This window comes from Ascaphus truei, chromosome 1 (assembly GCF_040206685.1).
Source record: "Ascaphus truei isolate aAscTru1 chromosome 1, aAscTru1.hap1, whole genome shotgun sequence".
NCBI classification, from domain to species: Eukaryota; Metazoa; Chordata; class Amphibia; order Anura; family Ascaphidae; genus Ascaphus; species Ascaphus truei.
In genome coordinates, this window is record NC_134483.1 from 316,874,282 (window position 1) to 316,898,539 (window position 24,258).

General features: G+C 44.7%; 1 protein-coding gene across 3 annotated transcripts in view; it reads left to right on the top strand.

Annotated features, from left to right (window-relative positions):
- Positions 1 to 24,258, top strand: part of ARHGAP24 (Rho GTPase activating protein 24) — a 1,092,414-nt gene that overhangs the window by 406,092 nt on the left and 662,064 nt on the right. The window contains exon 1 of one of the 3 annotated variants that reach the window (XM_075605756.1): positions 15,322 to 15,671. The exons of the other annotated variants lie outside the window; for them this stretch is intronic. The gene's annotated coding sequence lies outside the window, so the exon portion shown is untranslated. Of the gene's footprint in view, positions 1 to 15,321; positions 15,672 to 24,258 lie in introns of those variants that run through there. 3 annotated transcript variants of the gene reach the window in all.

Genomic DNA, 24,258 nt, shown 5'->3' on the forward strand with positions numbered 1-24,258 from the left:
CCCTCCGATCGGGGCGCTCTCCCTACCGCTGCCGGGTCCGCCGGGTCCCCCGGAACCCCCTGCCGCCGTCCCCCACATCGCGGGACACCAGGGCTCCCTCGGGGAGCCCTGGACGCGCGTGCAGGGGGCGCAGGCTCCCGAAGACGCGTGACCGCATCATGGGGCGGCCACTAGCAAGCCGGGAAATCTCCCTGCTTGCGGATCTGGCCGCACTGCAATTAAGTGTGTCGGCAGTGTACATCAACATTTCATGTATATCTACATATGTTTTCTACCATTTTAAAACTTTTAAAAAAAACATTGTTTTATAGAACAATTTTAAAAAGTAATTATATATTTTTATATATCTAAACCTCATGGTTCAATATTAGCACTTCCGACTGTATTTCTGTCCCTCTCTTTGCATTTTTTGCCATTTTTGCATTTTGGTATTTTTGCATCCTTTACGTTTTCATATTTTTGCATTTCATATATAAAATATATTATTTTATACGTGTATTTTTCTACATGTAAGAAAGTATAATTATCCAGAGTCATACAGTAAAAACATTTTTTGGACTTGTTTTATCTCTCAGATTTAAATTAACTTGTTTTCTCTTTTGTTTTTTAGCTGAAACATAAATTCTTTGTATATAAACATTAGAAAGAGACAGTTTAGGTATGGATTCATATAATTTACTATTACTGTTATTGTTTTTCTTAATATTTTAAAATGTATTGTATTTAAATATGTATTACATTTAGTTAAAATGTATTATTGTGATTTTAAACACCAATGTATAAAACTTTGTAAATTACATGAGCTATTCTAAAACAATCAATGCAGTATCTTTGATCAAATGCCAGATTGTTTAAAATCAACTTTCTGACAATTTCGACCGGCAATAAGAATTAACAAGCATAGGAGAAATAGCTATTGGACCAATTGCTAGAACTAAACAACTGAATATATTAAGGCTGTGATGATACAGGATATAAAGATTGACTGCAGAGAGACATACACTGGCGACACACTTTATTCGAGCTCGGCTAGTCCCACGAATTCGGGTATACCCGGGTGTATTGAGGTTTGTGACTGTTTTCTGCCCGAGTGCATTGAGGTATTTTCCAAGCAGGGATTGAAGCATTTTATTCCCGCTGGCTGCAAAACTGCACAGTATATATATATATAATGCATTACAATTCATGAATTTATGCCATCTGGTAGACACGCGAAGCATTGCAGCCTATTAAATCCTAATCATTATCATTTAACAGATCAGCCGCCCGTCAGCCAGGCATGAACCCAGGCTGGGAAGGCAAACGCAACGGGGCTTGTCAGAGGTGAGGAGCGGCGCATTCCAGGTATCTGCCAGGTACATACTGGGTATTTGCTCGAATAAAGTGTGTCGGTGCAGTACAGTATGACATTACCCAAGAAGAAGTCGATACACAGATAAAGCGCGTTGGGCATTTTGGACTGAGCTTGCAGTTTAGGGAATATTGGGATAGAGCGATGGTATAGAGTTATACTACATATACTTATATAGACATGCATTCATTTCTGAGACTGACATTGTTTGCTATTTTACTTAAGCCCCTTACCTAAACCTCTCTTGCTAGAAAAATGCATCTAATATAAGACTCTTGATTAGCATGTTTCTTACATGTGTAACACATGTTCCCCCAACCTAAGAGAGATTCACTGATGTTACCTGGTGTTGGTGCTACCTGTTAGGCTCACAGAAGGCCCTGAGCATCCACCAATATTGTTGGGAATAGACAGGGCAGGCTTTTGGTGCTTGGTTAGTTCTTTTCTCGGTGTTACAGTGTCTCCATTCCCACAGGGCCTATCATAGATAGTTGCAGTCTCCTGTGGAAAACACTCTCACCCTCTCCCTGAAGAACTGCAGCCTCAGGCAGGAGTATAAAATAGTAACTTGTTCTTTATTATTTATTGTACAGCAACGGCATACCAACATATACAGCATAAATCCGTACACTCTCTTCTCTGCAGCAAGAGAGATTATCCCCCACTGGACCCTAGATAACCCAGCGGAGTGTCACCTCGCTCTTTACTTGGTACCTGGACTCAACCCCTCAGGGCTTGAGACCCCAAAGGTCTATCCCTGATTCCCATACTCCCTGGTAGAGTATGGGGTAGGTGATCCCACTCCCCTGAGGGAGGGGCTAGGAGGTGAACCAGAGCCCTGACTCCACACTTCCACACACACACTAAATTTGGAACCGCAGCTCCTTTTTGGTACCAGGGGAGGGGCTTCCCGGTTTCAGCCCCGTATGGGCAGTACCCAGGCCATAAACCACCACCCCTGTCACTCAAGGGAGCTGCTTACTACAGCAAGGGCAGATTTAACCCTAACACTGCCTCCGCTGGTACCAGGACTTACATGTTAGGCAGAGAAATTAGTAGCCAGGGGATGCATGGCTACACATGAAACAGAGATACAAGCAACACAACTGTCTGCAGCTTACAGGAGCTGTTCATGAGGGGGGGAAAGAATACTCCCTCTCCCAAATCTGCTAACATCTAAGTGGGACTGACACTCCTAATTAAAAATCTAATATTGTAACTTGCACAGTAGGATCATAACTCACATTAAGTTCTTCCTTACAATATAGGGTTTTCTATTGTTATTTGCAAAGAGCACGCAACCTCCCCACTCCCAAAAATATTTATTATTTATTTTTCCCCCAAAATGCAGTGAATACAAGTTCTCTTAAAAATGTCAGCACCCTGTAATTCTTTGTTGAAATGTATACCTATTTAAAATAAGCATGTTCATTCATTATGAAATAACAGATCATTATTTCTTATGCTCCACAAAAAACAAGTATATGGTATATGGCACATGACTACAGTGACACAAAAGGTATTTAAAGATCATTTTGCAATATATATATTATATATATATATATATATATATATATATATATATATATATATATATATGTAGAGGTATCAGTACTTATTTTTTGATTATATATATATATATATATATATGCCTGATTTACTGTACCCACATAGCTAGGGCTACATCAATTCAGCTTACAAAACATATCAGGCCATATTTACTGAATGGTAAACACAGAAGTACGCTTTTGAAGCCGTGGTTTAACTTTGCTCCAACATCACGAGAGGGCGTGGAATGGTGTTTTAATAAAAGTGGAATCCCAAACAGCTGAAGTGGGGTGGTGCTTGCAGGGGAAATGATTGTATAATGACAAAGAAAGAAAAGAATCCCCTTATGCGGCACTAAGAGACACCCTACAGTGTATAAAATATAAACTTTTAATGATTAGATTAAAATATAAGTGTTTGCGATAGGACAACAACAAAAGGACAAGCAAACAAGGTTGAAAAACGGAGAGTATGGCGCAAGAGCGTTAATGTGCTTAATAATAATAATAATAATATTGACTTTAAATGGGTCTATTTGTAGTGAATTATATTCGCACTGCCTATAAGTCAAGCACAGAACTAATTCCACTGGTAATAGGGTGAAAGTAGTAATATCCTGCCTTTACACAATTTGTTATCATTTAGTAACAGATATAGTGAACTATTGCTTTTAAAGGACGGATGCTAAATATATACTGTAAGTATTACTGCATCTACTGACTCAATGCTGTCCTTATAGTGTTAAAATTGGATACAATATTGTACCTCCAACTCAGTGGTCTGTTAATATGATGACTTGTAGCTATATTTGGTATCTGTAGCTATTTGGTAACAGGATGAGAAGATGTCTGAAACAGTTCCCTATTATAGCCTGTCTACCTATTAGTTTGACAGTTTTGTAAGGAAAGAGAAGGATTGGTACTGAGTCTCTATTCCTGCACCTATTAACCCAGATTGGTGGACAGGTATAGTTACCTCCCACCACTAAATAGGACAAAGATTGCCTCTTTAGTTGGGTGAAACACAGAGTGACACTTAAGGTAAAGAGCCCCTAAAGTGTCCAGTCCGGTAAATAGCTTGACACAGCTTTGACAGACTTGAATGATGCCTAAATTGGAACAGTACTTAAAGCAACAGTATAACACTTGTGTGTGTATATATGTCAGAGCGTTCTTGCTGCCCACGGCTGCAGCCTCCGAAACGCTCTGACTACCAGGATGCCCTTGCCTCTCCGATAAGCCGACATTGCTCGTTAGCTGACGTCAAACGAACCCGACACACGTTTCACCACTAAAGCTTCATCGGGCGATTTTAATATTTTCAGACTATTACCAGGAGAATTAGTTCTGTGCTTGACTTATAGGCAGTGCTAAAATTATTCACTACAAATAGACCCAATGCTATTATTATTATGCACATTAACACTTGCGCTGTACTCTCTGTTTTTAAACCTTGTTTGTTTGTCCTTTTATTGTTGTCCTATCTCAAACACTTATATTTTAATCTAATCATTAAAAGTTTATATTTTATACATGGTAGGGTGTTTCTTAGTGCCCCATAAGGGAATTCTTTTCTTTCTTAGCACCTTCAGTAAATATGATGACTATGTTCTCAGACACCTTCTGGCGCCGGAAGACACTGTATAGCCCATTAAAGTACTACAATACTTTGTAATATCTTCATTCAAGTAAATGAGCCACATGGTGTCTTATGTCTTAGCACCGCTTAGTAAATATGGGCCACAACATGACCTACTGTATCCCACGTGTGATGATATGGAAGGTGGTGTAATTCTAGAGGCAATACTAATGGGATGGGGGGTGAGTTACAGCATACGCTGAACAAAAGTCTTTCCAAACTTTTGACCTTACTTGTAGGACTCATCTTACATTGGCAAAAGTTATTTGTCCTGCATCTAAATGGAATTGAAATTATTTGAATAGTAACATGTCTGAGCTGGTGGAGGATTTTTATAGGAGCTCTAAGTTAGCAGAACAATGTTGTGCGGCAATTAAACAATATGATTTTTATAGCTATCATTGTTTCATTGCGACAATTCATTTTTCTCTGCAGTTGAACATGCTTTCATATACTGCATGTATTTTTTAATGTTTTGAATGAATTCAACTATATAAAGCGTCTTATTATTGATTCAACCCTGCTGTTTAATGCAATAAAAACACCAACAGAAAAATCCCTTCCGTGGGAAAGGAAAACATGCTAAAGGTTGTTGGTGGATTGTTACACAATTGATGCAAGAGTGGATACAATACATTGCAATACAAATTAGCTCCCACATTTTTTTTATAAGAAGAAGTAGGTGGGAGGTGGAAAAGGGCATAAAGCTGATCTACTCAAGAGGAAGAATTGGGTCCATATAGAGACCTCAAATCTGCTTACTACAGTATGCCACCGAAGAAGACAATCAGTCTAGCTTTGTCCTCTTTAGTGTGCAGGCAAAATTGGAGTGAAAAAAGGAGGGAAGATGTGGGCCTGATTGTCTGAAACCTATAAATATTGGTTGGCAGACAGTGGACCTCTGTGAATAATAAGTGAGTAGCCCTGGCAAACAGAGCATTATTTTTTTTAAATACATATAGCTTTGAGACATAGAACAACTGGAATGTTTCAAAATGACAACTGGTTAAAAAGAAAAAGGTATTGTTCCTAATTTCAAGAACCCTATTTTGGTAAATAATGGGGAAGACCTCTGTTTTTCTAGTCTACATTTTGATTGCGCCCGTAGGAACTTAAATGGAGAGACTTTAATAGCAATCAATTGTTGCTGAAAACAATAGGGAAACTATTCTGAAGCCAGGGCACGTTGGTATGAATGGCTCCCGATAGCATTAACACAGTTCCCTTTTAAATCACTCCAAGTCCTGTAATATTTCCTCCACTTTATTGGGAAAAGGTAGCAGGGTACAGATACTTGTGGATGGTGTGTAGTGGTGATTATTAGTTAGAAACCGGTAAAAAGAGATGGCCTCACCAAGGGTTATAAACAGAGAAAGGTTCTTTACTCACTGTCTCCAGGGTTGAAAAGAGGAAGTGAGGTGCGGTGTGGGCAAAGGAATAGTCTAGGGACAGACCATGTCTGAACAAACAGGAGGGGGGGCAGACTAGTCCATTCTGGTGAGGATCTCAGAGACTGCTGTAGCAGCTCACTGATGTCATGCTCGCAGGCAAGGAGTGCAACATTGTTGCAAGCCACGCAGGCACAGTATGTGTCTGCAGACTCCATGCAGCTGGGAATAAAATCTGACAGGCAGAAACTGCAAAGGAGAGAGGGGGGTGAGTCAGAAATGTGGCTCTTGTTCCATAACACTCCCCGTCTGGTATCTGTAGATACCACTATATGGCAAGCTATGTGGAACATATGTGCAATACATACAACATAACAATATACTGCAAAGCTCCATATTTCCATAGCAATGTGATACCGGCTGGTACCACTGGCATCAAAGTCCTTTGGCCAGGCCTTCCAGTAAGGGAAGCCAGGTGGGTGCGTAGCTCTTGGTTAGCTTGATGCACCACAATGTCTCTTAAAAGTCCACGGCACTGGTAACCAGTTTTTCCCCATCACAGTCCGATTTGGGCATTAGAAGGATAGTCTCTGTAATGGGTCTTAGGAAGGTTTTAACGATCCCATTCTGGGCCACTCGTACTTCCACTTTGCGAACCCTTTCGTCTTCGCTTGGGATAGTTCTTATTATAAGTCCCATGGGCCATTCATTTCTTGCCACCTGTTTATCTTTCAACAAGACCACATCCCCCACTTGGATATCTGGTTTTACTGTTTGCCATTTGTGGCGTTCTTGAAGTGTCACCAGATACTCGCGTCTCCAGCGGTCCCAAAATGTGTTGGCCAAGTACTGCACCTGTCTCCACTGTCGTTTGTACATATCCTTAGAATGGAAGTTTTCGACTGGTGTGGAGATGTTCCCTACTTTCTGGGTTAACAGCATTGCTGGTGTCAGAATACTTGGCGATTCTGGATCTGTTGACACTGGGATCAAGGGTCTAGCATTGACTATTGCTGATATTTCGGCCATGAATGTGGTTAGCACTTCGTGAGTGAGTCGAGTCAGATCGGTTTTTAGCATTATAGAATCCAAGATACGCCGAACCACTCCGATCATGCGTTCCCATGCTCCGCCCATGTGAGAGGAGTGAGGGGGGTTGAATGTCCACGTGCACTCTTGGTCGCGCAGGTATCTTTGGATACTATTGTTTCTATTGTCTTTAGTGTCCATTTGTAATTCCTTGCATGCTCCAACGAAATTGGTGCCACAATCGGAGCGTATTTGTTTAACTGGTCCTCTGACGGCAAAGAACCTTCTGAGGGCATTTATGAAGCTTGAAGCATCCATAGATTCTATAACCTCGATGTGTATAGCTCGTGTGCTCATGCAGGTGAAGAGTACCGCCCATCGTTTGCTGTTTGCTAGTCCGCCCCTAGTTCTACGCGAGATGACCATCCAGGGCCCAAATACATCAAGTCCTACATAGGTAAAGGGGGGTTCTGTATTAAGTCTGTCGACAGGTAGATCCGCCATCCTTTGGTCTTGGCTTTTGCCTCTCAGCATTCGGCACCTAACGCATTTGTGGAGATTACTGGCCACGCACCTTTTCATGCCAACGACCCAAATGCCCGCCGCCCTAATGGCGCCTTCGGTGAAGTGTCGTCCCTGATGCATGACTTGTTCGTGGTAGTGGCGCACCAACAAAGTGGCGATGTGATGCCGGCCAGGGATGATAAGAGGGTTGCTTTCCTCCCTGCTCAGTTGGGACTTATTGAGGCGGCCTCCTACTCTCATGAGGCCGTCGTTGTCGATGAAGGGATTCAACTTCCAAAGTGGACTGTTTTTGTTAACACTCTTCTTTCCGCGAATGCAATTGATCTCTTCCGCATATGTTTCCCTTTGAACATGACTCAGAACAGTTTCCTTAGCCTTTGTAATTTCCTCTACGGTGCGCAGCTCTTTGCAGATGTGCCAGCCGTGGCAACCGGTAGTTTTACCGTCTGGTGTCTGGCGGAAGGAGGAGGCTATATGCCCGAGATGGGCTACTGTTCGCAGAAGGGCCGTCCACTTTGAGAAGCGTTGGAATCGATGTGATCCGAATGCGTTTTTGTGCGATACATTGGTGAGTACCACAGATACTTGTGGGGGCCTTATCTCCGTATCCTTTTCGGGATCCACGAGTTCAAAATCGTCAACTGGGGTTGGTAGCGTTTCCGCAGGCTGCGCAAGAAACATTGGTCCTGTGAGCCACGACGTATTCTGCAGTTGAGATGCGGGTACTGATCTGGTGGCGTGATCTGCGGGATTTTGCTCTGTGGGCACGTGGTGCCATTGTTCTGGTTGGGTTGACTTCCTGATTCTTTCTACGCGGTTAGCTACGTATACATAGAATCTCCTTTTCTTATTGTAGATGTATCCCAGTACCACCTTGCTATCTGTGTAGAGTTTGACGGCATCTGGTTTGCTGTCCATCTCATTCTCGATAAGCTCCGCCAGTTCTACTGCTAGCACTGCACCACACAGCTCGAGTCTGGGTATAGTATGGTCAGGTTGTGGCGCCAGCTTAGCTTTGCCAAGGATGAACCTGATGTGGCAACTTCCATCCACGTCCGTGGTTTTTAGGTAGGCCACCGCTGCTATAGCTTTGGTAGAGGCATCTGAGAACACGCAAAGCTCTTTGATGTGTGCGGCGGTGAGAGATATAGGTGAATAGGGGCGTGGGATTTGAAGTTGCTCGAGGGCCTTCAAGGAGTGTTTCCACGTTTCCCACTCTTTCCGTTTTTCTGGAGGTAGTGGGGTGTCCCATTCTTGTTTTTCGAAGGACATTTCTCTGAGGAGGGACTTCCCTTGTATAGTGACAGGAGCCACGAATCCTAGCGGGTCGTAGAGACTGTTAACGGTGGACAGGACTCCGCGACGTGTGAAGGGTTTTTCTTCGATGGCTACCTGGAACGTAAAGGTGTCTGTTTTAAGATTCCAGCTTATCCCCAGGCTCCGCTGTATGGGAGGCGTGTCGGTCCCCAGATCCAAATTCTTGAGATCTGGTGCTTGATCATCTGCGTGGAACGCCTTCATCACTGTGGCACTGTTGGAAGCTATTTTGTGCAACCTTAGGTTGGCCTTTGCTAACATCTTTTGTGTCCTCTTGAGTAGATCTACGGCTTCATCTTCGGTGGGAACTGATTTTAATCCGTCGTCCACATAGAAGTCTCTTTCGACGAAGCTCCTGGCGTCTTTCCCGAACTCTGCTTCTCCGTCTTGGGCCGTTCTTCTGAGGCCGTAGGCTGCCACTGCAGGTGATGGGCTGTTCCCGAAGACATGTACTTTCATGCGGAACTCCGTGATTTCTTTTTCTATGTCGTCATCTTGGTACCACAGGAATCTTAGGTAGTTACGGTTGTCTTCTCGCACAAGGAAGCAGTGGAACATCTGTTGAATGTCTGCGGTTACGGCGATAGGTTCCTTGCGGAAGCGGATCAGCACTCCCAGAAGACTGTTTGTCAGATCCGGCCCGGTGAGGAGAACATCGTTTAGGGAGACTCCCTGATGCTGGGCGCTGGAGTCGAATACCACTCGGATTTGGCCAGGTTTCTGGGGGTGGTAGACGCCAAACGACGGGAGGTACCAGCATTCTTCGCCTTCTTTCAGTGGGGGCGCCGACTCTGCATGGCCACTGTGGAAGATTTTTTGCATGAAGGCCACAAAGTGTTCCTTGGTCTCCGGTTTCCTTTGTAGGTTGCGGCGGAGCGAAGAGAGCCTAGACATAGCATGGTCTCTGTTGTTTGGGAGGCGTCTTCTTGGCGAGCGGAAAGGTAGTGGGGCCACCCAACTGCCCAATTCGTCCTTGAAGAGCTCCTTATCCATTAACCTCAAGAATTCTTTGTCTTCCATTGATGGCGCCTGTTTGTCGTCGTCCTTTGTTGTCTGGAACACTGTACTCCCTAGGTCGTTGGGGTATTTTCTTGCTACAGGCGCGTCTCCATAGTTCCTTTTAGTCTCGAGCTTCTCGTGGACCTGAAAGTGATTCGGACAAGGTTTGAAGTGGGATATACGACCGTTCTCCAACAAGTTCGTATGTAGGGTGCCTACGTTGTCGGGTCCTCGTATCCTGTCTATGCATACTTCTCCAACTACCACCCATCCTAGATCGAGCCTTTGAGCGCTTGGGCCGTTGTGGTCCCCATTTCGCTGTTCGCGGATCTTGTGTGCTCTCATGATGTCTCTGCCAAGTAGCAGCAGGATCTGGGCATCTTCGTCTAGTGGTGGGATATGATCGGCAATGGTTTTTAGATGGGGATGGTGTCGCGCCACGTCTGGCGTGGGGATCTCAGTCCTATCTTCGGCCATGTGATTGCACTCGATGAGCGTGGGGAGGGGCATGCTCACTTTGCCGTCTATTGAGCATATGGTGTAGCCATTCACTCTTCTCCCTGTAGTCTCCATTCGCCCTGCGCACGTTCTGAGAGTGTAAGGAGAAGTACTGTCTTGTATACCGAACATATCGAAGAATTCTGACCTGACCAGCGATCGGTTGCTCTGGTCGTCGATGATTGCATACATCCGTTTGGCTCTTTGGGGTTGTCCCTCTGGGTGCACTGCTACCAGACATATTTTAGAGCAAGATCTACCGTCGTTTCCTTCTCCGCATACTTCTGTGCATTTGGATGCTACTGACGTCGGGGGGGTGTGTCTCCCACTTCTTCCTCCCCGCCCTGCTTTGTCGGAGGGTTAGGGGCTTTGCCTGCTTTGGGCTTCATAGCTTCCGGGTGTAGAGCGGCTATGTGCCTGTCGCTATCGCACTCTGTGCATTTCATAGCTTCTTTGCAGTCCTTGAATAAATGAGTTGTGGAAGCACAACATTTGAAACAGGCTCCCCATTCCCTGAGTAGGTTCTTTCGCTCCTCTATGGGTTTCATCCTGAATCCGAAGCACTTGTTAAGTGGATGCGGCTTTTTGTGGATAGGGCATTCTTTGTTAAGGTCCCTTGGTTTTTTGTCCCTGTCGGCCGTCTGGCTGGGACTCGCGTGGGTCGTAGGGGGCACGTCCGTCCTGTGGACCGAGATGGGTGTTCTGGAGTCCTTGCACCTTGCTGTTGACCTTTCGTTCCTCGGGTGGCTAACGCTGGATGTGGTTTGCGCCCCTAAGACGAAGCTGGGGTCGTTTCTTGTCTTTGCCGCTTCGCAGATGAAGCTCACGAAGAATGAGAATGGGGGGAAGACAACCTGCTTCTCCCTTTTGTATTTGGAACCTTGTGAAAGCCACCTTTCTTGGAGGTTGAAGGGTAGCTTCTCCAGGATGGGTCTCACTCCACGAGCTGAGTCTAGGGCGTTGAGACCTATTAAGGAATGGTCTTTCCTTGCGGACTCCAGTTCTTGCAGCAGGTCTCCAAGATCTCGTAACTTCGAGTAGTCTTTACTCGTGATCTTGGGGAAGCTCTCGATTCTTTTGAAGAGTGAATCCTCGACTGCTTCAGGGCTGCCATAGGTCTCTTCTAGCCTTTCCCACACTAGGTCCAGACCTACTTGGGGTTGATGTGCGTTTGCCGTCCGAAGTCTCTGCGCTTGCTCCCTGGATACGTTCCCCAAGAACTTAACTAACAGGTTGAGCTCTTCCCTTGCTGAGAAGTCCAAGCTGTCGATTGCGTCTTTGAACGTGAACTTCCACGTCCGGTAGTTCTCAGGGCGGTCGTCGAAGCTGATGAGTCCTGCGTGCACCAAGTCGCGCCGGATCATGTACTTGGCTATGTCTGTCAGACCTGAGACGTCGGCGCGTTTGCCCCGTTCTGAGGTAGTTGCTGGGACGGTCTTTGCGGTCGCCTCTTCCTTGGCGTGGACGCGTGATGACTGCCGGCCAGTGTGAGGGGCTGTTTTCTCCCGCGTGGGTGTACCTGGATTACGAGCCTGTTGTGGTGCATCCGTGTGCGCTCTGGCGTGTGGATCACTGTTGCGGCTGTGGCTATCCCAGGCAGCGTGTGCCATTGACGGAGCAGCGTCTTCTCCTCGTGGTCCTAGCGAGTCTTCGTTGTCTGTGGTGTCGCTCCCTCCGTGTTGAGATGGTGCGCTGGTGTTTACACTGAAGAGGCTCCTTACATAGTCTTCAGTGCGTTGGGCTGGATCCTCTGAGGCAATCCGTCTGTAGGGTAGCTCCCCGCCGTCCTGTCTCGCAGCTGCTTCTAGGACTTCGGCTTGGGCTATGGCGGCAGCGGCGTCTTCTTCTTTGCTTAGAGCCTCTAGATCCGCGTCTAATTCGGCCTTTCTACGTGCATTGGCAGCGGCGGTGGTAGCAGCGGCGGCGGCAGCAGCGGCGGCGGCATTGGCAGCGGAGGCGGCGGCGGCGACCTGCTCCTCCTCTTCTATGCGCGCCTTTTCTGCCCTTACGGCTGCCTCTCTCCGACCATATTCGGCCCGGGCACGTGCGGCCTCTGCAGCGGCTCTCGCCTTGGTAGCGTTTGTGCTTGCGCTGGACGCGTTAGACTGCGCTGATCTTGCTGACCTTGATGAGTGTCTGGATGTGCTTGAGCGCTGCGATGCGGTTTCCAGCAAAAGGTCCTTTCTCCTACTCTCAGCCTCCGTGATAGTGGTACGTACGCGGCTGTGTCGTGCCAGGTCAATGTTGCTCTGTAAGTCTCTTTCTTGCAGGCTTTCGCTGGTGTTGGCCCTGGTCAGGTAAGTAACGTATGCCTCTGATAGCTCTTGATAACGCGAGTGATCAGTCCTTAATTGCGTTATTGCCTGCTCGAGCTGCTGCGCATAGTTGCCAATACTAGTGACATTGCGTATTCCCAGTGTGGTTGTTTCCCAGGCCAACTCTAATTTAGCGCGGTGCGCTTCAATGTCGCTCTCATATTTTTCGCGGGCCTTTTGTGTCAGTGTGACTGTCCGTTTAGGCCTTGCGCCTGCCTGCGCCTGTTGCAGTTGCGCGGCGGTCTCTGTGTCTGAGAGATCGCTTTCCTGCGTGATGTCTGGTGAGGCTCTGAGTTCTGCCATGCTGTAGGTGTGTGTAGGCCTTTGCCAGTGCGTGTGGCGTGCGGTCTTTTACCTTGTCAGCGATGGGCGTCTGTCTCAGATGATGCCGAGCGGTGTCCTGCAGCGTGCAGCGTTGGGGTAGCTGTACTTACAGGTGTCCGTTGGCTCCTCACTGTGGGGCTGAGCAGCGGGTGAACTCAGGCAGAGAAAAAGGCAGTTAGTAATTGTGAGAGGAGCACTGCTGTTGCAAGGCTGCTGCGCAGCTTGAGCTACTGGTTGTCTGTGAAAGCTGCAGACTGTGTGCAGTTGCAGAGGCTGCTCTGTGTACTATTAGCAAAGTAAGGCTGCTCACTGTCTTTGCATAAAGCTGTGGTAGTTTGCTGTGTAGAGGCTTGTGGCTCTGTGTAGCAACGTGCTTGTGCAATGTGGTGAGAGACTGCTGATTATTTGCTATGTAGGCTGCCTGCTTGTTCCTTTAGCATAAAGGCTGTGGGTAGCAGCTCCTCTGTGTGTATTTCCCAAGGCACACGGTCCTCTTTTTACTATTCTGAAGCCAGGGCACGTTGGTATGAATGGCTCCCGATAGCATTAACACAGTTCCCTTTTAAATCACTCCAAGTCCTGTAATATTTCCTCCACTTTATTGGGAAAAGGTAGCAGGGTACAGATACTTGTGGATGGTGTGTAGTGGTGATTATTAGTTAGAAACCGGTAAAAAGAGATGGCCTCACCAAGGGTTATAAACAGAGAAAGGTTCTTTACTCACTGTCTCCAGGGTTGAAAAGAGGAAGTGAGGTGCGGTGTGGGCAAAGGAATAGTCTAGGGACAGACCATGTCTGAACAAACAGGAGGGGGGGCAGACTAGTCCATTCTGGTGAGGATCTCAGAGACTGCTGTAGCAGCTCACTGATGTCATGCTCGCAGGCAAGGAGTGCAACATTGTTGCAAGCCACGCAGGCACAGTATGTGTCTGCAGACTCCATGCAGCTGGGAATAAAATCTGACAGGCAGAAACTGCAAAGGAGAGAGGGGGGTGAGTCAGAAATGTGGCTCTTGTTCCATAACAGAAACTGTAGTTTAGTAAATAAAAAGGACTGGTACTCGGTCTCCTCTTAGCAGTGGTGAAAGTGCCGTTAAAAAACCGTGTAGTACTTTGTCTGCTTTTCAGAAAGACTTGCTAAACAGTAGAGATGTGCAATGTTGTCGTGTTTGCTTAATGAATGTTCATGCTAATTTGGGAATGGGTACAAAGGTGTAGATGTAGCAGATGTTATTGCACCTGTTATCACCTGAAATTGCACGGTTTGGTGTGTTGTGGCTCCATTTGTGTGCAGTGCAAATCGCATGAAAACAATGGCCATCACACGATTATGCGTTTAAACTTGCTCCAGTGGTAACATGTTATTATACGATAGTGGCAGCAATAACATCTGCAACATCTGTAAGAATATTGGGGATTTTTTTTAACTTTTGCACGTAAAAAAATAAATTAAACCTGTGCTTTAATTCAAATTTTTACTCATACAAATATTCATCGCCTTTGCAATCTTTCCTTAGAGTGTAGTGAGACCTGTGAAACTAGTAATGAACAAATTTAGGGAAATATATCATTCCCTTGTTTGGAAATTTGCATTGGCTGACTTATTGCAAACTGACAAATTTGTGACTTTTCTGCGAACTGGAACTTGGGCAAAAGTTTCACCCACCTCCTATTAAACAGGAAGATATGCAGTGAGCTCTTCTTTTAATCCTATTTTTCAAATGGTTTTAGTAACATGCTTAAATTACAGTACATACAGTATGTGTTAATTGAATGGAGATCATTACTGCTTTATTAGCAAATCCTTTTTTTTTGTTATTTTAAAGAGAAAGAGAAGTGCAGGATTGCTCTGTAACCCTAGTAACATCACACTTCGAACACTGCCACTTGTGTCATCCCAACCACACACTCACACTGTGAACATGCAATGTGTGGACAGGATGAAAAATAATAAGTATATTTTTACACTTGGCTAAGTGGAATTTCACTATAAGAAAATTAGATTTTTGTATCTGTAATTAAATATCCACATATATTCCCATAGTAGAGAGTGCACCATATAAAGGGCTTTTTTTTTTTTTTGTTTTTTTAGCCTTCTTGGTTTTCTTTGCTGCATAAGTGGAACTTCACCTTCAGATCTGGTAATATTGTAGTGCTAAGCTAAGATTGGCACAGATACTATGGCAGTGTCATTTAGGTTTCCAGACATAGCTGAGCAGTGACAGCGAGCTGTCCTATGAAAGAGTCTCCACAGTAGTGTTACATACAGTAGTGTGCATAGATGCTGCCAGTTGCTTGTGTGAAATCTGAAACCGGAGGGCTGTCCTGCTTCCTCATCCCAGCCTCTATATTGATATATCCATATCCACACACAATCAGTGTTTCCAACTTCTGGGACAATACAGTATCTTGTGCAACCGCCTGGATTTCTGAAGCGCGTGTGGCAGGGCTGCATCGCTCACTGTTTAGGTAGCTGCCTGTCACTCCTATGGGGATTGGAGTTTGCAGATGGTGTGAAGCATTGAAGAAGAACAGAAAGCAACTTTTCCCTGCATAGGCAGTTTGCATTTAATCTCTGCTGTATATCTATGCAACTGATCCTACTGTCACATTTCCCCCTTCCTTCCCCCCCACTTGATTTCAACCTGCTCTGTGGATTGATATAATCCTGGTGGAACCTATCCCCTTGGATCTGTTTATCTGGACCATCTGCTGATTGGGATCTGACCTGATATTAAGGGGTAGGTGTAAAATAATGTCCCTGCTGGCTTCACAGTGTGCAATGGCTCTTTTTGTGTGTGTGGCAGCGTTAGTTATTCTGCAAACCCAAGAAGTGGCAGCTGTCTTCTGGAATGCAGAGATGTGTATGGGGTGTGTGGGGTTGCTGTTCTTTTACAGGGCGAGTTAAAGGGTCTGCACTTAATACAACTGTCTCGGCAGTACAGCACTCTGTTTACTAGAATACATATACAGTAGCGCACAGCACACCTACTGTACATTAACCAGTGCACAGGGCAAAGAAATAGGACTGTGGCTCTTCTGATGAATACAATCAGAATGGATAATATTTTATATACAGTATGTGACATTTTAACTGAGCCTAGCAGTAAGTCCCAGCATTTATTTTTTAGACCATACTGCATGTTTTTAAATGTAAAAATGAAACAAATGTAACTACAGTAAGGGTTGCAGCTGTTAATACAGTATATTGGAAATGACTGTCTACCCTTCAAGAATGACTTAGAATGCTAGTGCAGTAACTTATGGAGTGTCTTGCACACTAATGCAAGTTTCTTAGCCGAGATGTTAGGATTAGATTTGATGTCACTGTTTTTACTGTTTGCATTGGTATTTTTACATTTAGAATTGATAGAGAATTAACACCATTAGTAGCATTACTAGTCATTGTGCTTTCTTCCATCCGAAATTGTATGGTTACTGCTTGGTATTGTAATGTAAAATATAGCTTGTTACATCACTGTGCCTAAAATAGCATTGTGCAGGGATGTGCAACAAAGCAAGTTATAATGATGCTATCAGCACGTGTAAAATGTAATTAATTACATATGTTATATGGCACGTTGACCCTGATTCAATATGCTGCTAACCATGTGATATAGAGGACTTTAGTCTCCTTTATTAGAATGGAGCGGATCTGTTCTCCAGCACTGGAAGCTGCACAGTGAATAGGAGCATTTTCCTCACACTCCTGTGTTCACACCTAATGAAGTGACCAGATAGGTGTCTTTGAACTCTGTATATCAACTCACAGAAATGTTTGTTTGTACCCACTGTGCTATTATCTGCCCCCCCCCCCCGCTCACCCACCCCGCTCACCCACCCCATCTGCATCATGTAACCGTTTGTTGTCCAGTTTCCAACCTTGTTAATCAAGGAGGTTTATACCTTCTCAGGCATGGCAGATTTTGTTGGAAGGATTACATTTCATGCATCATGTAACTTCTCATAAACTACTCTTAGGGTGTTAATACACCCCCTAAAATCACAATCTCATGCAGATGGCATATAATTGGGATAAAGTACCTTGTTACATTAATGGTAATAAGTGCAAAGCAACGTGTTGTTGGCTTCTCCGGCAGCAAAAAACATTAAGGGAGCCCCCTTTTGCCTTTGTCATTGCATCATAAATTGTACTATTTATTTACTTCCTTGCGTTCATTCATCAAATATGGGCTAGGTTGTCGATTGCAAAGTCATTTGTAATGAACAAGGGTGCGAGTTATGGGAGCCACCACACCCTGGTGTAACAGTTCAAATCGACGTTTAATAACTTCGGTTCTAAGGCTGTGAACCATATCGATACGTTAACACAGTTTCTGCAGTAAGCATCCATACTTTATTTCCAAGACAGGGATTCAAGTTCAGAAAACTTTTACTTAGGGCTTCCAGACTGTGCTTGCATTCCTCTGATTACAGTGAGCTCATGTTTTCCCATCAGACTTCCTCAAACTCAGAGAATTAGTGGCTATGTTTTTTACCGTAAAGTGTAGTAGTGTGTATTCCCCCCCCCCACTTTTTTTTTTTTGGTATACAGTATATCATCTGTATTGCACAGCAATTAAAAGTGTTATACACAAAATACTAACAGGTGACCATTCCACTATGTGTTTCATTTCATTCAAAATTCCCTGTGTGACATCCTTTGTGGATGCTGAAGACTTAGGGGGTCATACACTAAGCAGTGATAAGTGCTTTTAAGTGAGATAAAAAGCCACTATAGCGTGATATTGCCTGCTGTGAGATTCACAAAACAGTGATAAGTCTTTTAAGTGAGATAAATGCCTTTATAGCGTGATACTGTCTGCTATGAGATTCACAAAGCAGTGATAAGTGCTTTTAAGTGGGAAAAATGCCATTACAGCACGATACTGCAGTGTTATCACTGCTTTGTGAATCTCACAACAGGCAGTATCACACTATAAAGGCATGTATCTCACTTAAAAGCACTTATCACTGCTTTGTGCATAGCACCCAGAAAACCCACTTATCACTGCTTAGTGCATGACCCCTTAATCCCTTTCCACAACTAGACCTCACCTTAGATGCTGTAGAAGTGGGTAATGGTAGAATGGGGTCTTTGTGGTTAAAGTGGATAAGAGGTCCCTGTCAGTATAGTCAAAAGGGATCATCCAATTGAAATCTGCCTATCGGTATGAATGTATGTCAGTCACTGATGTAGCTAGATCTGGCAGAAGGCCTAGACAGTAGAAATGCCTATCAAGTAGATAAGGCATTCGGGGCATAGATAGTACCAGGAAGCCAGCTACAGTACATGTAAACCAGGTACTAAAGATTCTAAATCCAAGTGGTAAGAACCCCAGTTAATATACATAAATAAACCCTTTCTATATAGGCCAGCAGCAGCTGTCAGATGAAAATGGCATGTTATGTTGAAGTTGTGCAATTAAATAATTGTTTGGGCGCTATGTAAATAAAGATATACATACATGCATACAACTATACATACATACAAATATACATACATAAATGGTTCCAAATGCTTTCCACTGATATGTTGAGAAGTGGCTATTTTGCGATGGAGACATCCATGCTATTAACAGTACGCTTATGATAGACACATTGTGTCAATTACAAGAAATGTCAAATAGGAAACCATGAGCATATAAATATGACTTACTCACAGCATATGTTAAATCTGGCTGAAAAAACAGCTTTGTTGTTATCACTTTGGCAAGGTAGTATCAGCTGTCCAAATAATATAAAATTGTCACATTACAAATTTAGTTAAGCTTCGTTTTTGGTCAAATTTTCTTTTTAGTGAAATGTTTATGTAGTATTGTAGATAGGCTGTTGCATGGCAGAATTTTTCTACGATAATACAACAAAGGACCTGTGAGCTAGCACTGATCTGAGGGTCTCTTATATAGGGCCGCCAACAGGGTGGGGCTGCCGGGGTTGTTGTCCTGGGCTGGTGAGTCAGGGGGCCCGGCCGCCTGCGGCCGCCACCGGGCCCATATCAGGAACAAAAAAAGCCAGTGTCAAAAAAAAGAGAGGAGATCATTATCCAATCAGGGCCTTCCCATGGGCGGGGAGTTGGACTAGTAGCTAATATAAGCAATTGCACAAGTAGGAGACGCGTGTTTGAATGTTCCCGGTTGCTTATTCAAAATACAACACACCCAAGTAAATGCTGTTATCTGTACTGTTGTCTGAGTCTGATTGTACTGTTGTGTGTGTCTGCGTACAGTATACTGTGCTTTTTGTCTGTATAGTGTGTCGTCCGTCCCCCCGTCCTAACTTCCCCCATCCTTCCTACTCCCCCCCCCCCACCACTACTGGCATCCTTTACCATCCACCCCCTACCGGCATCCACCATCCTCTGCGGCCCGCCGTCTGAGTCATACCACTGGCTTCAGTTCCGGACGGCCCCACGTGACCCGGGCCTAGCGCCTAGCGCCCTCCCTAGCCAGATGGCTCATCAGACACCCCACCCCAGTAGCAGCAGCCCTAGTAGTATCCTCGGTCCCCCCAGGTCCAATCCGGCATCATTTCCCCCCACCACCACACACCCGCATCCTTTCTCCCCCCCCCCACCCCTACTGGCATCCTTTCCCCCCCCCCTACCGGCATTCACCATCTTGCATGGCCCGCCACTGTGTCCTACCATCGGCTCCAGTTCTAGATGGGCCCACGTGACCTGGGCCTTAATGAGCCCAATGCACTCCCTTGCCAGGCGGCTCCTCAGACCCCCCACCCCTGCAGCAGCAGCCCTAGTGGCATCCTCGGGCCCCGGGTATTTTTATTTGTATTGGGGGGCTTGTGGGAAATGTTATATGTATTAGGGGGCTTGGGTGAATTTGTATATGTATTGGGGGGCTTGGGGGAATTTGTATATGTATTGGTAGCTTGGGGGTATTTTTATATGTGTTGGGGTATTTTTTATATGTATTGAAGAGGGTTGTTTTTTTATATGATGTGTATGTTTTATATATATATATATATATATATATATATATATATATATATATATATGTGTAGTCCTTTTAGGGTACCCCGCTAAGTGATATGTGGGGTACTCTCCTTTCTGGTTACTCTCATGGGGTTGTGCTGTAACCTGCTGGTAACAGGAGGGCTGAGGGCTCTGCGGTGGTGTGGGAAGAGCCAGGACAAGGAACAGTAGGGACAGATTACCTTGATGTCTATCTTTGGTGCAGTGCCTCCAGCCAGCGAGGATCCCCTTTAGATCTTCAGGGGATAGACCCCCACTGACACTCCTTCATCCAGAGACAGGAACACACACAGCATGTCTTTTCTGTATTTATTAGTAGTCAGCTCCAGGATAGAGAATGGCAGACTTCACATGATCTTTAACAGCAGATACATTCTCTCTCTATCTAGATCAGATCCCTGACTAGGTAGCATAATTCCCTCCCCCCCCCCCCCAACCCAGGCATGGGTGGGAGGGAGAGAGTTCTGGACTCACATCCTCAGAGTTGCTAGGCCTGCCCTTGAATACAGATATATTATTCAAGGCTGGAATACACACACACAGGCCTAATAAAGGAATTAACCTTTCCACTGCCTGCACTAACAGGACTGACAGAGGAAAGGCCCAGGAAAGGAAGTAACTGCCGGAAGGCTATGTTACATATGTATTGGGTAGGTGGGTTTTTGTATGCATTTGGGGGTGGGGGTGGTTGTATATATTTGGGGGGTGGGGATTTTTGTTGTATGTATTTGGAGGTGGGAAGTTTTTTGCATTGGGGTGGGAAGTTTTTTGGTATATATCTTGTAAGGGGAATTGTGTGTGGGGGGGAGGAAATGAGTGAGCTTGGGGAAATTGATGGAGGGGGAGGAGAGAGGGGAGAGGAGAGAGGGGGTGAGTAAAAGTGAGACGCAGGGGAGAGAAATGCATGCGAGGCGGGAGAGTGAGATGAGGTGAGACGGAAGGGAGAGAAATACATGGGAAGAGAGGGGGCTCGTGAGGTGTGAAATGGGGGGGGGGGGGGGCGGCTCACAATACCGCCAACACGGGGGGGGGTATGGACACTGCTTAAAATGATTGTCCTGGGCTCCACGATTTCTGTTGGCGGCCCTGCACTTATGGCACTGGTCTGATTTCTTTTACAGTAAGTAGTCCCAGAATAATCCTCTTAAAAAGAAAAACAACGTTTTCCTTTTGAGATGGCTCTTTAAAATACAATATCATGGTAACTGGACTGCTCATGGTTGGAAAATACAGATGGAGCAGGCGTTCTATGTCGGGCTGGTAAGATACACAACGCGCGGGCGGGAGAAGCGGCCATTGTTTTGAATCTGCTTCTTGCGCTATTTTGCCTGCAGGAGTAATACGGTTTGTTACAGCTGTGGCTTGTTGTGTTCCATATGGCAACTAAGACGTAGGGAAGAACCCAGCTATTTTGAGTAAATGTTAATTGAGAGACATGCTTCAATGATGAGAAACAAGACTCTTCCTTGAACAATACCTGTCAAGAAAAAACAAGCTTCGGTGTAGAGGGAACACATCCATCCAGCAGTCCCCCGGAGAAATACAGATGAAGTCATAACATAACCTGGCAGTTCATGTTGGGCTGATCCATTTCTAGCTTTTTATTTTTGCAAAAGCTATATTTTTTGATGACTGTTCACCTGTTTATTGTTTCTCTGGTGTCAGCTCTAGCCATGGCATCCTCTGTTGTCTTTATCAGTGCGAATGGCAGCAGCCATTTAAACTTCCCCGAGAGGCACATTTGTAGCGACTAATATCTCCAGAAATCAACTACAGAAATAAAAAAGGGCGGGTTTGCTGAAAACAAAAGGAAACTGATTTTGCAATGGTAAGAGAAAAAGAGGGTTTTTTGTTTATGGTGAGTCGAGCACATTCCTGCCGTAATATATTCAACATTCCAGAATTCCCATTCATTGGTACATCACATAGGGTTAAACGCAGCTTGTTGACGTGATTGTTCACTTTTTTTTTTATTATTATTATTTTTCGGCAGGAATGTGATCATTTTTACTCTCCCGTTTAAGCTGGATGTTTTATTCTTTTTACTTTTTGTCTGGCAGGCAGCCTAAATTATTTTTAACAGCCTTTATCTCATCACCTTGTGAAAATGGCATAACTCTTTGTCAGCTGGTATGGTACCTACCTGGGATTATGCTCAGTGCTTAAAGTAATGATGGTGCTGACGATCCTGCAGTACCCAAAGGCATAAAAGAACTAAGGAATGCACATATTTATTCTGCATGGTCAAGCAGCGATCACCCCCAGAAGCTGATATGAGTTTCTCATCTACTGTTAGTATCTTGACCCCTAAACATGTCCTGCTCTTTAAAAAAAATCATCATTTTCATAATCTCTAGCTTCTGAGGTTACCACGGTAATCTTTAGACTGCAATGGGCTCTGGGGAGAGCTTCATTTTAACCTTGCAGACACTTAATATTTCAAATGCATAGATCTCCTAAACCAAGCATCAGATTTAAAAAATAAACACAGTGGGGGAAGGGCAAGGAGATATCTCTTAAATTATGACAAAAATAAAATAGGCATCAGTGGGAACCGCTGCTTCAACCCTTTTCTTACCCAGCACATCACAAGGGCTGGCACTCTAGCGGCCCTACGACATACTGTACAGGTTACGTCATGCTAGAAATGCCCATTTTTTGTGCTGCTAGTGTTCAGCACTCAAACATTAGCAATCAACATCTAGCTCATGATAGTGAGTGGACAGAAAGTTACAAATAAACACTTAGTTGATCCACCACAATTTCATAGTACAGACTTAGTACAGATATAGCAAAACTCACTGTCCCCAGCGCTGTGGACGAACAAGCAATTGTCTGCGGCACTTGGGGGACAGTGTTGGCAGTGATCGCGCTGTGGGGTCCATGCTTCTGAATGGGACCCACCTGCAGCGTTAACCCTTCGGTGCCGAGTCCACCCCGGTTGCGTGACCACGAGCAGCCATGGCACCAAAGATGTTAAGTCTTGCTACATCTGCAAATGAACCAAAGTGCACAGGTGACTTCATCCAAGGATATTTATGGTCCCCTCATAGGGACTGTAAATTTATTAGCACAGTTCATAAAAAAACATTATTAATACCCTGGATCTACTAATGATTACATTGATTTTAATGAGGTTATTAATGTTATATTTTGCAATGCGCTGTCAGTTTTTACTGGGCTGCGCATCGTAAAATAACACAGGCTGCACAGTGAAGTGAGGCCGGGAAAGAGTCGCTGCTGCTACTGGCTGCATGCGTACAAGGTGACTTGTCCGAGTCACTGATCTTGAACAAGGACCTGACTGGATGCACCTCCTCCGTTGCACTCTGCAATTTCTATAGCAGGCTCCTTTCTCCTCGGCCCGCAGAGATGGGAGAGGAGATTTATTCATGGGAACAGATAGTTAGCAACGGCACGGATGCTGCTTCGCTGCACCGGCCCAGTGCTTTTTCACCTTTGGGCTTCATGCTTTCCCAATGACATTCTTATTTAAAGGTGAAACGAGGGCAGACTTTATACAGGAAAGAAACCGATTCCTATGCTCACACTCTTGAGATCTAATGGAAAGCTTAACAACACCTAAAATCTGTGTACGCCTTTTACCGGAAAAAAAAGACTTTGGCTTTCATCTGTCATGATATTATTCAATATGTGATCTTAAGCACACCAGGAAAAAAAAGTCTGCATTGATGACACACTACAGGTGGCACAAAGTGATGTGCATACTGTTATTTATTATAACACTCTTCTTTATGGGTTGTTTGCTGTTGACTAACAGCATCCTGATTATTTCCAGTGTGACCACTGGCCTTTTGAAGTCCATTTATATCCCCAGAGCTACAGTATTAATGATCTGCTGTGCTATTTTTTTCCCTTTCTGTGACAGGAATAAGAAAGCGGCAGCATAGCTGTTGCAGACTGTCTGGCATTTTAACTCCAGTCTCAAATTGGCCCTCCAGAATGTTTGGAAGTTATGTGATACCTTTTAGAAGTAGATTTTACAGCAAGTATAAAAAAAAGAAAATAAAGCTTATACATGGCGTATTATCTTGAAGCATTATGCTTAGGCACCATACAGATGATTAGATTGTGCGGTGTTTGTAGTGTCCTCATTAAGAAATATTCTGAGCACAAAATACATTTGCTTCTCATCTAAGTGCCACATCGATCAGAGATGAGGGTGCTCCTCTGCCTTTTTTGATGTCTTAATTAGAGAGGATTTTGTTTCTGTTTGCTGGCCATGGAACTTGCCTTTGCCTCACATATTACTGTGGAAAATATTGAAAAGATGGAGTGGGTACGTTTCATGAAACACCATAACCTCTTACAAACTC